Raw genomic sequence first — 13233 nt, 5'->3', positions numbered from 1 at the left:
GGGCATCCTACCCCTTTTGATAAGAATAAAATTTTTGTTAATTAATGTGAATTTGATTTGTGATTAATTATTTTTAATTTAAGTGATTTGCTTTATATTTAAAATCACCTTAAAGCTCTATAAATAAAATCATATGGTCAAATCACACAATCAAGGAAAATATAGCCAAAATAAAGTTTTACCACATGAAAATAGAACTTTAGACGGAACCGCTTAAAATTTGTGTTCTCTCTCTTTTCCTTATTTTTATAATTTGCGTTCTCTCTCTTGTCCTAATTTTTATTTTATTTTATTATCAATTTCTATATACTTTTCAAATGCCTTATTTGATTAACGATGTGACCTTTTTCATCCTTCGATCATTACAGCCTTTATGTTTTCAGAGGTCTCATCATCTTTAGATTCTTATCAAAATGGAAGCAGGTAAGCTGACGTGGCTCATATTCGGCTGCATACCATATTATTAAAGTAATTATAATGTATAAATAAAAAGACATAAAAAAGACAACTTGAATAATTGGAATAAATCCACTACATGAAGGCCCACTCTTCTCCCTCTCTTCTCCTCTGCCTGCCGCTCCATCTTTCTTCTTAAGGCTGTAAATGAGTTGACACACTTAACAGCTCGCTCGATACTCACTTGGCTAAACTCAACTCGAGCTCAAGCTTGACACTGTACAAGCTCACTCGTCACTATTAAAACTCGCTCGATTAGCTAGCGACACATACCCGGCTTCCTCGATTAAGCTCGACGGGGGCTTGAGAGTTCGACTTGTTTAGCTCGAGCTCGGTAGGCTTGCCCGAGCTCGTTTAGGGGTCGTGAGCTCGACTCAATTAACTCGATAATCGCCCGACTCGCTCGACTTGTTTAGGGCTCGCGAGCTCGACCTGTTTTATCATCCAACCCGACCCGATTCGCACGACAATGTAACTAAAAAACAAATTAACCATGTTATTAATCACTAATAATCATAGGTTCAATGTGTATACAATTAACTAATTAAAATCTAAGGATATAGTATAACTAAAATTATATGGACTATGTTATTATTTATAGGTTTAATGTCCAATGTCCAATTCAATAATAATAATCATAATAATCATCGGTTCAATGTGTGTACAATTAACTAATTAAGATCTAAGAGTATAGTATAGCTAACATTATATGGACTATGTTATTATTTATAGGTTTAATGTCCAATGTCCAATTCAATAATAATAATCATAATAATCATAGGTTCAATGTGTGTACAATTAACTAATTAAAGTCTAAGGGTAACATTGTATAGACTATTTTATTATTTATAGGTTTAATGTCCATTGTCCAATTCAAAATAATAATAATAATAAAAATAATAATAATCATAGGTTCAATGTGTGTACAATTAACTAATTAAGATCTAAGGGTATAGTATAACTAACATTATATGCACTATGTTATTATTTATAGGTTTCATGCCTATAAGTTTTAAGTGTTGGCTAAATGTTCGGTGAGCAAAATGGATTTAAAGTGCCAAATCACTATGAGCATCCGAACGAGATTCATAGCCGTCCAAACGAGATTTAAAGGCTGCACAGTTAATTTTATCCCGAGAGCCTCGTCTGCAAGCTCGTCTGAAATGGCATCTGGACGACCACTTACGAGAACAATATTTCTCGTGTTTTAAGAGCCCCGTCCGGACGATCCCGTTTACTGTCCGGACGGCCCGTAGTCTGCTAGGTTTAATTTAAATGTAATTGAGTACTAATTAGATTAGGGGTCTTTGTATTATATATATAGATCTCTACAGATTTATATTACAACAAATTTTTGCATGTAGAATTCGCCATCGTGTGCTAAGAGAGTCTTAGATATAGAGAGTATGTTCTCTCTCTTAGAGTGATCGTTTGTTTTTACTTGTTAATTGTTGAAGTGAAGTCAACCAGAGTTCCGGTGAAGGGAGATCACGTAGAAGGATTGTGCCAGCTGTCTCTGGAAAGGGCTACTGTAGTAGAAGGCAAGCAGGTCGCTTGTCTTATACAAGATCGTATTAATTGCAAAGGTTTTGTAAGTGTGAACGTCTTGTAATCCTTTATTCTTTTACTGAGTTAGTTGATTTCTTGGGTTTGGCTGCCCCGGAGAGGTTTTGCAATTAGAGAGTTCTTTAATTTGCTTCCTCTTCGTAACTAAAATATCTGTGTTATTTATTGTTCTTTGCATATCTGTTTTTGGTTAATTATTATTTGTTAGGTCAGATATATTTTCACATAATATTGTGTGGAGCACCTATACATTCAGAAGAGGTGTCGTTTGGAGTCATATATAGAATTTTCAATTGGTATCAGAGCAGGTTCACTCTGTCAAATGATTAAATTCTTGAGTGTGATCCTATATACTTTCTAGATGTCTCAAACTCTTGATTGTTTCAAAACTGTTGATAATACTTTTTGTGGAACTATTATGTCTTCTGATAAACAGTATTATTCTGATTATGATTCTGATAATGAAATTGATCTTCATGAGACTTATAATTTGTTGTTTGTGAAATTCTCTGAGCTACAAGTTATTAATTCCAAGAATCTAAAGAAACTTAGAAAGGCTGGACATGATAAAGATGAGCTAATTGGTGAATTGAGTGGTTCTCGTGATTTGTGTAAAACATTGAAATATGAAAATCATGATCTTGCTAATAAGGTTGAGTCATTAGAGAATGAATTAAAGGAGTCCAAAACTCTATTGGAAAAAATTCTCTAATGATAATCTTGACAATTTTGCATACTCAAAAAGCTACCTGTGATAGAATTGAGATTGATTTTGACAAGATTATTGCTCATTCCTCTAACCTTGCTTCTTCTTCCAAGAAAGTTTTTGTTGAAACAGAAAACTTGGAAGAGCCATTGGATAAAGATAAGCTAGTTGTTGTTCACTCCTCAATAAGAAGAGGAAAAGAAGTCTTAAAGAAAAAGAAGAAAACAGCCACTGCGACCTCAAGAGGTAAGAAGGGTAAGAAAGGTAAGTATTCTCGTGCTGTACACTTTTTACCTAAAAGCAACTCCAACATTGTTTACCTTGCAAGGAACCAACCTTTTCAAAGGTTCATTCCTACATGTCATTACTGTGGTAAGATTGGGCATATTCGCCCTAATTTTTTTCAGTTGAATAATCATGAGTCAAAAAGAGATTATTTTCATTCTAGGAAGAGTCATGAGGAATTATTCAACATGCTAAGGGGTGTTATCACCTAGTTAAATGATTTGGATAAGAGTCACATATTTGTCCCCAATATGAAGAAAGTTTGGATTAAGAAGGTTGATACCATTCACCCATTGAGGGAGAGTGGTAGTGATCTCACCTAAATTTAGGTGAGTAAATAACATGTATAGGAATTGTTGTTTTGCTTATTTTTGAAAATCCTAGAGCATGTTGTTTTTCTTTGCTTTGCATTTTTTTGCTTTCTAGTTTATGCATTGCAATTTTTTTTTTTTTTTACACTTTTTGTGTGAAGAGTGTATACATGTTTGTTTTGAGATTCTTGTTATGAAGCATATTCATAAAGGACTTTTCAAGAAATTCGTATGTTATGTTCTTTGAAAGGCTTATAAATGAGATGTTGTATTCGGACCACCAAGATTTTTGTCTACTTGCTAATCGAGTGTTCATGAATGTGTAATGTCTTGTGAAGACCTAGAAGTTGTTATTAAACCAAATCATTATTTTGTAGTGGGACCTAAAAGATGTGATGAAAGTTTAATACTAAAGAACATTCATGTATTACCTGTTGTAATCTCAATTCAAACATGTTGTTTTCTTTGCTGCCCTTCTTTGTGGTTTATTTGTGTTAATAAATTTTTGAGAAAGGAATTGGTGTTGCAAAGATGTTTGAAATGTTAAGATGGATATATGCTTTAAAAGCTTTTTAATTGCTTAATTAGAAATCCTCTTAATTTATGTACCTATGGAATACATTTATCATGCTTGAGTTGATTATCTTTATAATGAACTGTCATTGATCCATTCAAGTATGTGTTATTGTGGTATATTTCATTTATGCTATCTCTATGAACTTAAGCTTCAAGAAGGAATGTCAATCCATGACAAATTTGTTATGTTGAACAAACTATATGCATAGGATGAATTTTTTTTGTGGGTTAAAATTGACCAAATGCTAGTTGAACCTAGAACCTATAAATTTCAATTCAAACCCTTATGTCTTGTACTTTAATTTTTATAAAAGACACGTTCTCAAAGAGAAAATCTAAAGTGAAATGTGCAAAATACCAAAATATTCCAAAAATGGAATTTTCACTGTGTCAATTTTTTGTGCTTGGCTCATCCGTAATTAAAATTTCGGATGTAGTTCTGAGCCTTGTGATAAGACTAAGGGGGAGAATATTGGATGATGGTAACTAGGCCCTAGTAAGGTTGGACTTCTAACCTAACAGGATATGAATTTCTTTCATATGGTTTGAAAGTTTTAATGTGCCTTCTTTGTCAATATATATTTGTTCATTGCTTGACTCTTGATTATGGCTTTACACACACAACACATAAGCATGGGTTGAATGGAACATTTTTCTTGGTTTGGGTTAAGCAATATGAGTTTTCTTGCTATTTCTAGTCTCATGTATATTTTGCATATTTGGAGCATGTTTGAGAGATTCATTGCTAAAATACATGAGTTTTTGATGTGTGTCTCATGTGTGTTCATTTGACTTTTAAGGGGAAAAAAATAAATTATTTTTGCTTTCTAGTTTCTTGTTGATTATTGAGTCATATATTGAGGGGAAGTTTCTTTTATTCATGATCTTGCATTATCTTCATGCATTTTCCTATCTGTGATCATGAATTTTGTGTATGTTTTTCATGTTTCACATATGCCTTAATGTATTTTGTTGAGTATTTCAAGAAACATGATACCTTTTGTCAATTTGTGACAAAAAGGAGGAGTACAAAATTGGGGAGATGATGGGTGACTCGTCCGATTGATTTTGTTGCCGAAATTGCCAAAGGGGGGAGTTTGTAAGTTTTAAGTGTTGGCTAAATGTTCGGTGAGCAAAATGGATTCAAAGTGCCAAATCACTATGGGTGTCCGAACGAGATTCATAGCCGTCCGGACGAGGTTTAAAGACTGCACAGTTAATTTTATCCTGAGAGCCTCGTCTGCAACGGCGTTCGAACGACCACTTACGAGAACAATATTTGCCGTGTTTTAAGAGCCCCGTTCGGACGAGCCCGTTTACTGTCCCAACGGCCCATAGTCTGCTAGGTTTAATTTAAATGTAATTGAGTCCTAATTAGACTAGGGGTCTTTATCTTATATATATAGATCTCTACAGATCTGTATTACAACGAATTTCTGCATCTAGAATTCGCCGTAGTGTGCTAAGAAAGTCTGAGATATAGAGAGTCTGTTCTCTCTCTTAGAGTGATGGTTTGTGTCTTGTAATCCTTTATTCTTTTACTAAGTTAGTTGATTTCTTGAGTTTGGCTGCCCCGGAGAGGTTTTATAATTAGAGAGTTCTCTAATTGGTTTCCTTTTCGTAACCAAAATATCTGTGTTCTTTATTGTTTTTTGCATATCTGTTTTTGGTTAATTATTATTTGTTAAGTCAGATCTATTTTCACATAATATTGTATGAAACACCTATACATTTAGAATAGGTGTCATTTGGAGTCGTATATAGAATTTTCAATGTCCATTGTCCAATTCAATAATAATAATAATAATAATAATCATAGGTTCAATGCGTGTACAATTAACTAATTAAGATCTAAGGGTATAGTATAACCGACATTATATGGACTATGCTATTATTTATAGGTTTAATGTCCAATGTCCAATGTCCAATTCAATAATAATAATAATAATCATAGGTTCAATGTGTGTACAATTAATTAATTAAGATCTAAGGGTATAGTATAAGTGTATAACTAACATTGTATAGACTATGTTATTATTTATAGACTTAATGTCCAATGTCTAATTAATAAGCTATTTAAAAACATTAAATTATATGGTACTAATTTTTTTTTTTTTAAAAAAAAATTGTATTAAGTAGTATTAGAATATAAGTAAATGTTTATTTAATATTTGTATTAAATTGTACACAATTCCACTGGATAAGCTTAAAATTATCCAAAATTGTATTAAATCGGTTTATATATGTTTGGATAATTTTTAAATTTGGTGTGGGGAACATACTGAAGACCAAATAAAAATACAAATACGTAAAAATTCAAATAAGCTAGCTGCGCACCTTACTTCACGTTTCATAGTAGCTTGTGGCTGTTTGTCTTGATTTCAGATTGATGACCAAATCTTGTATAACAAGTTATATTACTTTATATAAATTAAATAGAGATTCCCTTGTATTTGTCTTTTTCATCTTCATTAATGCTTTGAAATCACGACAAAATTGTTGATAATGATCAAACGATCATATAGCTGAAGACTAAAAGCTTATCCAGTGGAATTATCCAGGTGGCTATTCATGTTGCTTAAGATGTCAATTTCTACTAGACAATTCATTTCAAGAGTTAATTTTGGTGTGTCCATCACCCAAGATTGTGTTTTCTCATCGAGAGCATAATCAAATATCCTAAATTTAGAAAAAGTTAGACTTTTGCAATTTATTAACACGTACATATTAGTTACATGTATTACACGAATTAAAAGAGTTATTCATTCCCCTTGGATTTAACCAAAATTTTCTTATAAAATCTGATAGATAGAGCAATCAAATGAATAGGGTTACAGATTTTTAAAATAGGTAAAAGTACACTTTACCTCCCTAAAGTGTAAAGTGTAAAGTGTAAATCAATTTTTGCAATGCACCCCTCAAAGTTTAAAATTTTTTCAATTCTGCCTCTCCATTAGTCGCTGCCGTCTTATCTGACGAAACTGTGATCACGTGACCCGCACGTGATCATTTAAGCCAATTCTTTCCCCCAAATGCCCCCACCCACGCGGTATCATCTCTGAAACTTTCTCTTTTGGAATTCAAAATCGTATCATTTTTCTTGTTTCAGGACGAAGAGGAAGAAGACGTTGAGAAATATGACTATCACTCTTGAGGATCTGAGGGGTGGCTCTCCTACTTTATGTGGGCACTTCAATAAAATCATAAAGGAGGTGATAAGAGCTGTGGGTGAGAATGAAAACGAGGTAGAAAAGATGCTAACCCTGATGATCTTGATGGAATTCTGATGCAGCGTGACTTAGTAGGCTGCAGCGAAGAACAACAATAAAAGAACGGATAAACAATTCCAGATCTAGATTCTATCAAAGACCTAAGAATTCTTCTAAAAACAATAGATACTCTCTAAAGTTTATAGGAAAAGAAGAATAAACTCAACTCTGAGTATTCTCATTAATCAAAATCAATAATAAACAACAACTGTCTTTCTCTTGAGGCTATAAGCATATATTTATAGCCTAAAACCCTAAACATAATAAAATATGACATAAATACCCCCCGAACCCTAAACCTAATAAAATAACGAAATATTGACTCCCAAAACCCTAATCCTACTAAAACAAGGAAATAAAGACGGCTAAACCTAATTAAAACGCGGAAACAAAACATAAGCAGCTCCGTGTGCGATCGATCGCAGGTATAGTGCGATCGATCGCACAACCAGGGAACCTGCGACCTGCATCATCCTCCCCTTGTTGGAGAGAATTCGCCCTCGAATTCCACCGATTCTTTCCACGATCCTTCGGATGCCCCGTCAACTCATTACATTCTCCTCTGCTCAAGATCACAACAAGGCCACACCCCATAAGAAACGTGATGGCCTTATTCATCAACACATTGCCACACTTATATTGAAGACCCTGTGCCTCCCCTTGTCGTGTAGGCTTGCCATGCTGTTGCCGTGCCTTTCCCTTCCCAGATGCTATGAGAATCCCCAAAGTATTCACAAAAACCCCTTCACTCTTTGATAGACAAGTCGCCTCCGCCCCATAGATCTCATCACAACTTTGGTTAAAAGTTTTTGATAAGATAACATCTACTCCAAGGAAATCAACTTCCAAATCAAAGAATTCTTGTTTAGGACTTTCATCAAACACTTGGTGCATATAACTCACCTCTTCGTCGGGATAGGTGTCATAGATTGGTGGAGAGGCCCAATCTACCAAGCAATCTTCTTTAATAAATCCATCTTCTTCCTCCACCACAATCGGTTGACTCCTAATCTCCGTCGCCTCTCTAGGCACCACATCCGCCATCTCCCTAGGTACTTCTTTTCGTGGAAATTTTCTATTTTTTTCTGCCACCGTGAACTCTTTGGGTTGCAAGCAACCTTGGAATTCCGGTGTATTGAGTTTGAATCTACTCACCCGCTGATTAGCATGAGCTTGCGCAAGGTGCTGACGTCCCTGCGTTCGGCGCTCCGTAAACGGGTTTCTAGATCCATTCCCATTGTGACGACACAAGTTGGATATTTGGGTAGTGAGGTCTTCGAGTTGATACCACATAGCCCAGAATTGATCCTCCTTGAGTTGCCAACGTTCAGCGATAGATTTGCCTTCCGCCTCCGCGAATCGCGGTCTTGGTTGGCGACGACAATTGTTCAGCCCACCACTCATGTGCTTCAAACGAATCGCCGGTTGCTCCTTATGTGCTGTCTCCGTGCGCACGTACACCTCGTTCATGTCTGCAAAGCGGTTGCTCCTCCCCATTCATGGAACGTGACTGAGCTCTGATACCAACTGATGCAGCGTGACTTAGTAGGCTGCAGCGAAGAACAACAATAAAAGAACGGATAAACAATTCCAGATCTAGATTCTATCAAAGACCTAAGAATTCTTCTAAAAACAATAGATACTCTCTAAAGTTTATAGGAAAAGAAGAATAAACTCAACTCTGAGTATTCTCATTAATCAAAATCAATAATAAACAACAACTGTCTTTCTCTTGAGGCTATAAGCATATATTTATAGCCTAAAACCCTAAACATAATAAAATATGACATAAATACCCCCCGAACCCTAAACCTAATAAAATAACGAAATATTGACTCCCAAAACCCTAATCCTACTAAAACAAGGAAATAAAGACGGCTAAACCTAATTAAAACGCGGAAACAAAACATAAGCAGCTCCGTGTGCGATCGATCGCAGGTATAGTGCGATCGATCGCACAACCAGGGAACCTGCGACCTGCATCAAATTCGTTCAATTTCACTTGAAAAAGAGAAAGCAGTACCTGGAGAAGCATGTGGAAAAGAAGAAGAAGAGGGTGCTCTTGAAAATTATAACGCCCAAAAAGTCATTGGAGTCAGCACCCAACAACTCTAAAAACAGCATCCAAAATCAAGAAAAGGAAGAAGAAGAAGAAATGTCCAAGAAACCCAAGAGGCAGAGGAAGAACCCGATAGAGATCAAACAAGCGGTTTCGAACCAACCACCTTGCATACCAACCTCGTTCAAGGACAGAATCATGGGGTTGCAGGGTTCAAACATCAAGCTTGTGAGGGTAAAGGATTAATCGTGTGGGTGGAGGCATTTTGGGAAAATATGGGCTTAAGTGATCACTTGCGAATCAAGTGATCACTTTTCCGTAAGTCAAAATGGCTTTGACTGGCGGATAGGTTGAATTATAAAAAATTTAAACTTTGAAAGTGCATTGCAAAAATTAAAACATTGGGGGTTGAATTAAAAATTGGCTCAAACTTGGGGGTAAAGTGTACTTTTCGCCTAAAAATAATAACAAACACTTTCAATTAAAATTGTACGTTATTGTCAAAAACATCATCGTATGTAACAAGATAGATATCTATTACTATTAGAGAGGAAAAAAAGCACGCACACATACACATGCAAAAGCAGCCGAAAGCCATGTTTACGACTTCCTTTCCTCTGTCGTCATCTCCCCCGGGCAAGACGAGTAGATTGAAAGCTCTTTCTCTGGCCCACCCTCGAGAAACTTAAGAGAGGTGGAAACGCGTAGCCTGACCGTTATCATTTCTTCTAGAGGCCACACACCGTTCAAATAGAAAGAGCCGCGCAGTACCCCACAGCTTTAAAACCTCCCATGGCTTTCCAGCTCTTTCATAAATAAGCCTCCTTTGTGTCAAAATTTACTGAATTATTGCGAAAATGGATATGCCTAAGCATTTTCGGCTATTTTTCTGGCTCTTGATCATCGTCGCCATACTTCAACAACAACCAAGAGCGTCAGGAGCCAAGGCAGTGACACTCAGAGATCATCAACGAGGTAAGCAAAAGAGCAATCCCTCCCTAAGGCCAAATATTCGATTAGTGTTATAGAATTGATTGGGATGATATATAATATTGTGATAAATTTATAGGGTACTCCAAGGCATTTGTTGCGACACTTGGGCTTGTGTGCAAGTGTTGTGACGGCATGGGAGGAGAATGCAGAAGCACGTGGAACTACTCTTGCCCTAAGCTCCAATGCCTTCCATGGAAACATGCGTGATCGATCACTAATATTATAATGAATCTACTTTCATGTTATTTGCTATGTATCCTATATGACTATAGTCTATATATATTACTATGTATATCTTCTATGCTTGTTATAGGCTTAGCCTTAGTAGTATGCTCTAGTTCATTAATGAGATAGGAAAGGCGTGGTGATCAAATAAATAACTGATGTGAAAATTGTATTAATTAATTGCAGAAATCCAATCATATTAATTATAAAAAAATTGTCCGAATTTTTACATTATTTAAATAACTTAATAATAGATATCTCAATTTTAAAAGTGGTAATTCATGTTTGTCTGTTGGGTTCAGCTTATCTCGAGTATGAATATAAGATTATATAGGTTAACTGTAACTTAACCCATTTAATTAAATTAGAGGCAATGATATAAAACTATATAAATTTGTCTCAAGACGTGAGTATAAGACCATTTAACCCAACCTATGAAATTAAATTAGTATCGATATGGCCAAATGCCAATTAATTGATCTACATGGGAAGCGAATGTTGCGGCTAATAGGCTAGTAAATGATGCACTTTTTCTCATGGATGAAATGGTTCTCATAGAGAAAAACCTTCAGTATATTAATGACTTTTAATTGTTGAACATATTGTTCGTTCAAGTTTTTTGAAGACTAATAAACACTATCATTTCATTCCAATCAAATGGAAGTGAGATGCAAGCGATACAAATTAAAATGCGAATCAGTAATTAGAATTTTTTTTTTTTAAAAAAAAAAAAAACAATAAATAGATGCGCCGCTTTGACGTTGAGACCGTAGATTTAGCAAGTTGAATAGTCTTCTGTTTTTTTTTTTTTGGTTTCACTTTCCTTTTAGGCCGAAGAGCAGGATACAAAGATATTGGGCCGGCCAAGAAAAGTCTCGTGCAGTGATGGGTCTTGTGCGCTGGCATAGGATCAATTGGGCACACATAAGATCAGCTGTCCAACCCAGATTGCTTGGATTAGCCGGGATACATATATCCGGGTCTTCGGGCATTTTTCGGGTGGGCTTTTCAAAACATAGTCCGATCTGAAAGAACTCAATCCCTGACTGGGAAGCCCAGATGAAGTAAAAAGACTTTGACTCGAGTGAAAAATTAATGGGTAAATTCACATATTCCTTCTTAAATTACTATATAATTGACAATGTTACTCATAAATTTTTAATTGTGACAATGTCTCCTCTAAACTACCAAAATTGTCAATGTTCCCCCAATGACGAAACTAACCTTAATAAAATAAAAACAAAAATACTAAAAAAAAAAAAAAAAAAACTAAAACTAAAACTAAAACTTAAAAATAAATAAATAAATAAATAAAATTCAACGGGTAGCAAAATTTATTTATTTTTTAAAATTATTTTTTATAATAAAAAATTAAAAAATATATATTTTTATAAAAATTAAAAAAAAAAATTGTTTTCTTAAAAAAAACAATTTTTTTTTTTAATTAAAACAATCATTTTTTTCAATAAAAATTTCCCCCTTTTTTAAATTAAAAATTAATTTTCTTTTTCTTTCTTTCGAATTTATTAAAGTATTTTTGTCTTATTGAAAAATATATAGGGTCATTTTTGTCTTTTTGCTAGCCTTAGGGAACATTGACACTGTTTTGGTAGTTTAAAGAGGACATTATCCCAGTTGAAAGTTTGAGAAAAACATTGTAAATTATATGGTAATTTGACAAGGGTATGTAACCTTTTACCAAAAATAATTGAAATTCTACTAATAGCAACTCAAACTGATTCAACTGAAGTAAAAACATGTTTGCAGTCGTCCCCATCCAAACAGAGAAAAGACCAAACTGGAATGAGACAGAAAACTCGGGATCAAATTTGCAATTGACAAGACTAATCATTATCAAACCCAAAAAATTACTCGTACCTGAAAGAAAGCAAATAAACTTGCTATTAGCGGAATGAATTGGATGAATGATGAATAAATGATGAATCGAATATTGAATTCATTATGCTAATAGCAAGTTTATTTGCTTTCTTTCATGGTATAAGAGATTTTTTTTTTTTTTTGTAAACATATATTTGGATACTTTTTTTTTTTTTTTTTCTTCTTTTTGTAGCTAGATTTAGCTGATCCTGGAGTTAACATTTTAGTTGCTTGGTCTCCAATTTCCCCAATTTCTGAAGTGGATGTCGATAAGAGAGCACTATCATACAATATTCAATCATTTATTAAACAACAATTGCTAAATTACACGTAACACTTTTAAAAATTGAATTAAACAACAATTTATTAAAAAAAAAAAAAAAAATCTGTCATTTATTAATGAAGTTAGTCTGAGTCAAGTCTATCCAAAACCAAACCTAACCTTATTGACGAGGGGCACTATTTTTATAACGGTCTTAGAATCATGGAAATTAATTTACCTTTTAAAGACATCATCAGTAGTGTGGAGAAGGTCTCGAAGGAATAGTTTAATTAGCTAAAAATCACGTCTTATGAAGCAGAGATTGTTAGTTCGAATCCCCCTCCTTGCGAAGGAAAATCCTCAAAAGTCTTGGTGGAAATCTTGTGGTTGGTTATTGAGAAGGACCCATATGACTCATCTACTCAGCACAGCCAATAAAGCCATGGTTCAAGAATCAGAAGTATCAACGAAACGTCCAAAGGGTCCAATTATCGCTTTCAAGCCTATCACCCTTGGTGCCATATTTTTCTAGTCCTACCTAGAGGAGTTGAAAAAATTAAAAGGCAAGGTCCTACTCCTTAATTGAGAGAAAATAAAAAGAAATGGAAGACTGCGTCCCACATTAGGGGCGGCCTTCTCTCATTGGA

Source organism: Corylus avellana, chromosome 7 (genome assembly GCF_965113065.1).
Source record: "Corylus avellana chromosome 7, dhCorAvel1.hap1.2, whole genome shotgun sequence".
Lineage (NCBI taxonomy): Eukaryota > Viridiplantae > Streptophyta > Magnoliopsida > Fagales > Betulaceae > Corylus > Corylus avellana.
Note: the sequence above shows the minus strand (reverse complement) of the source record.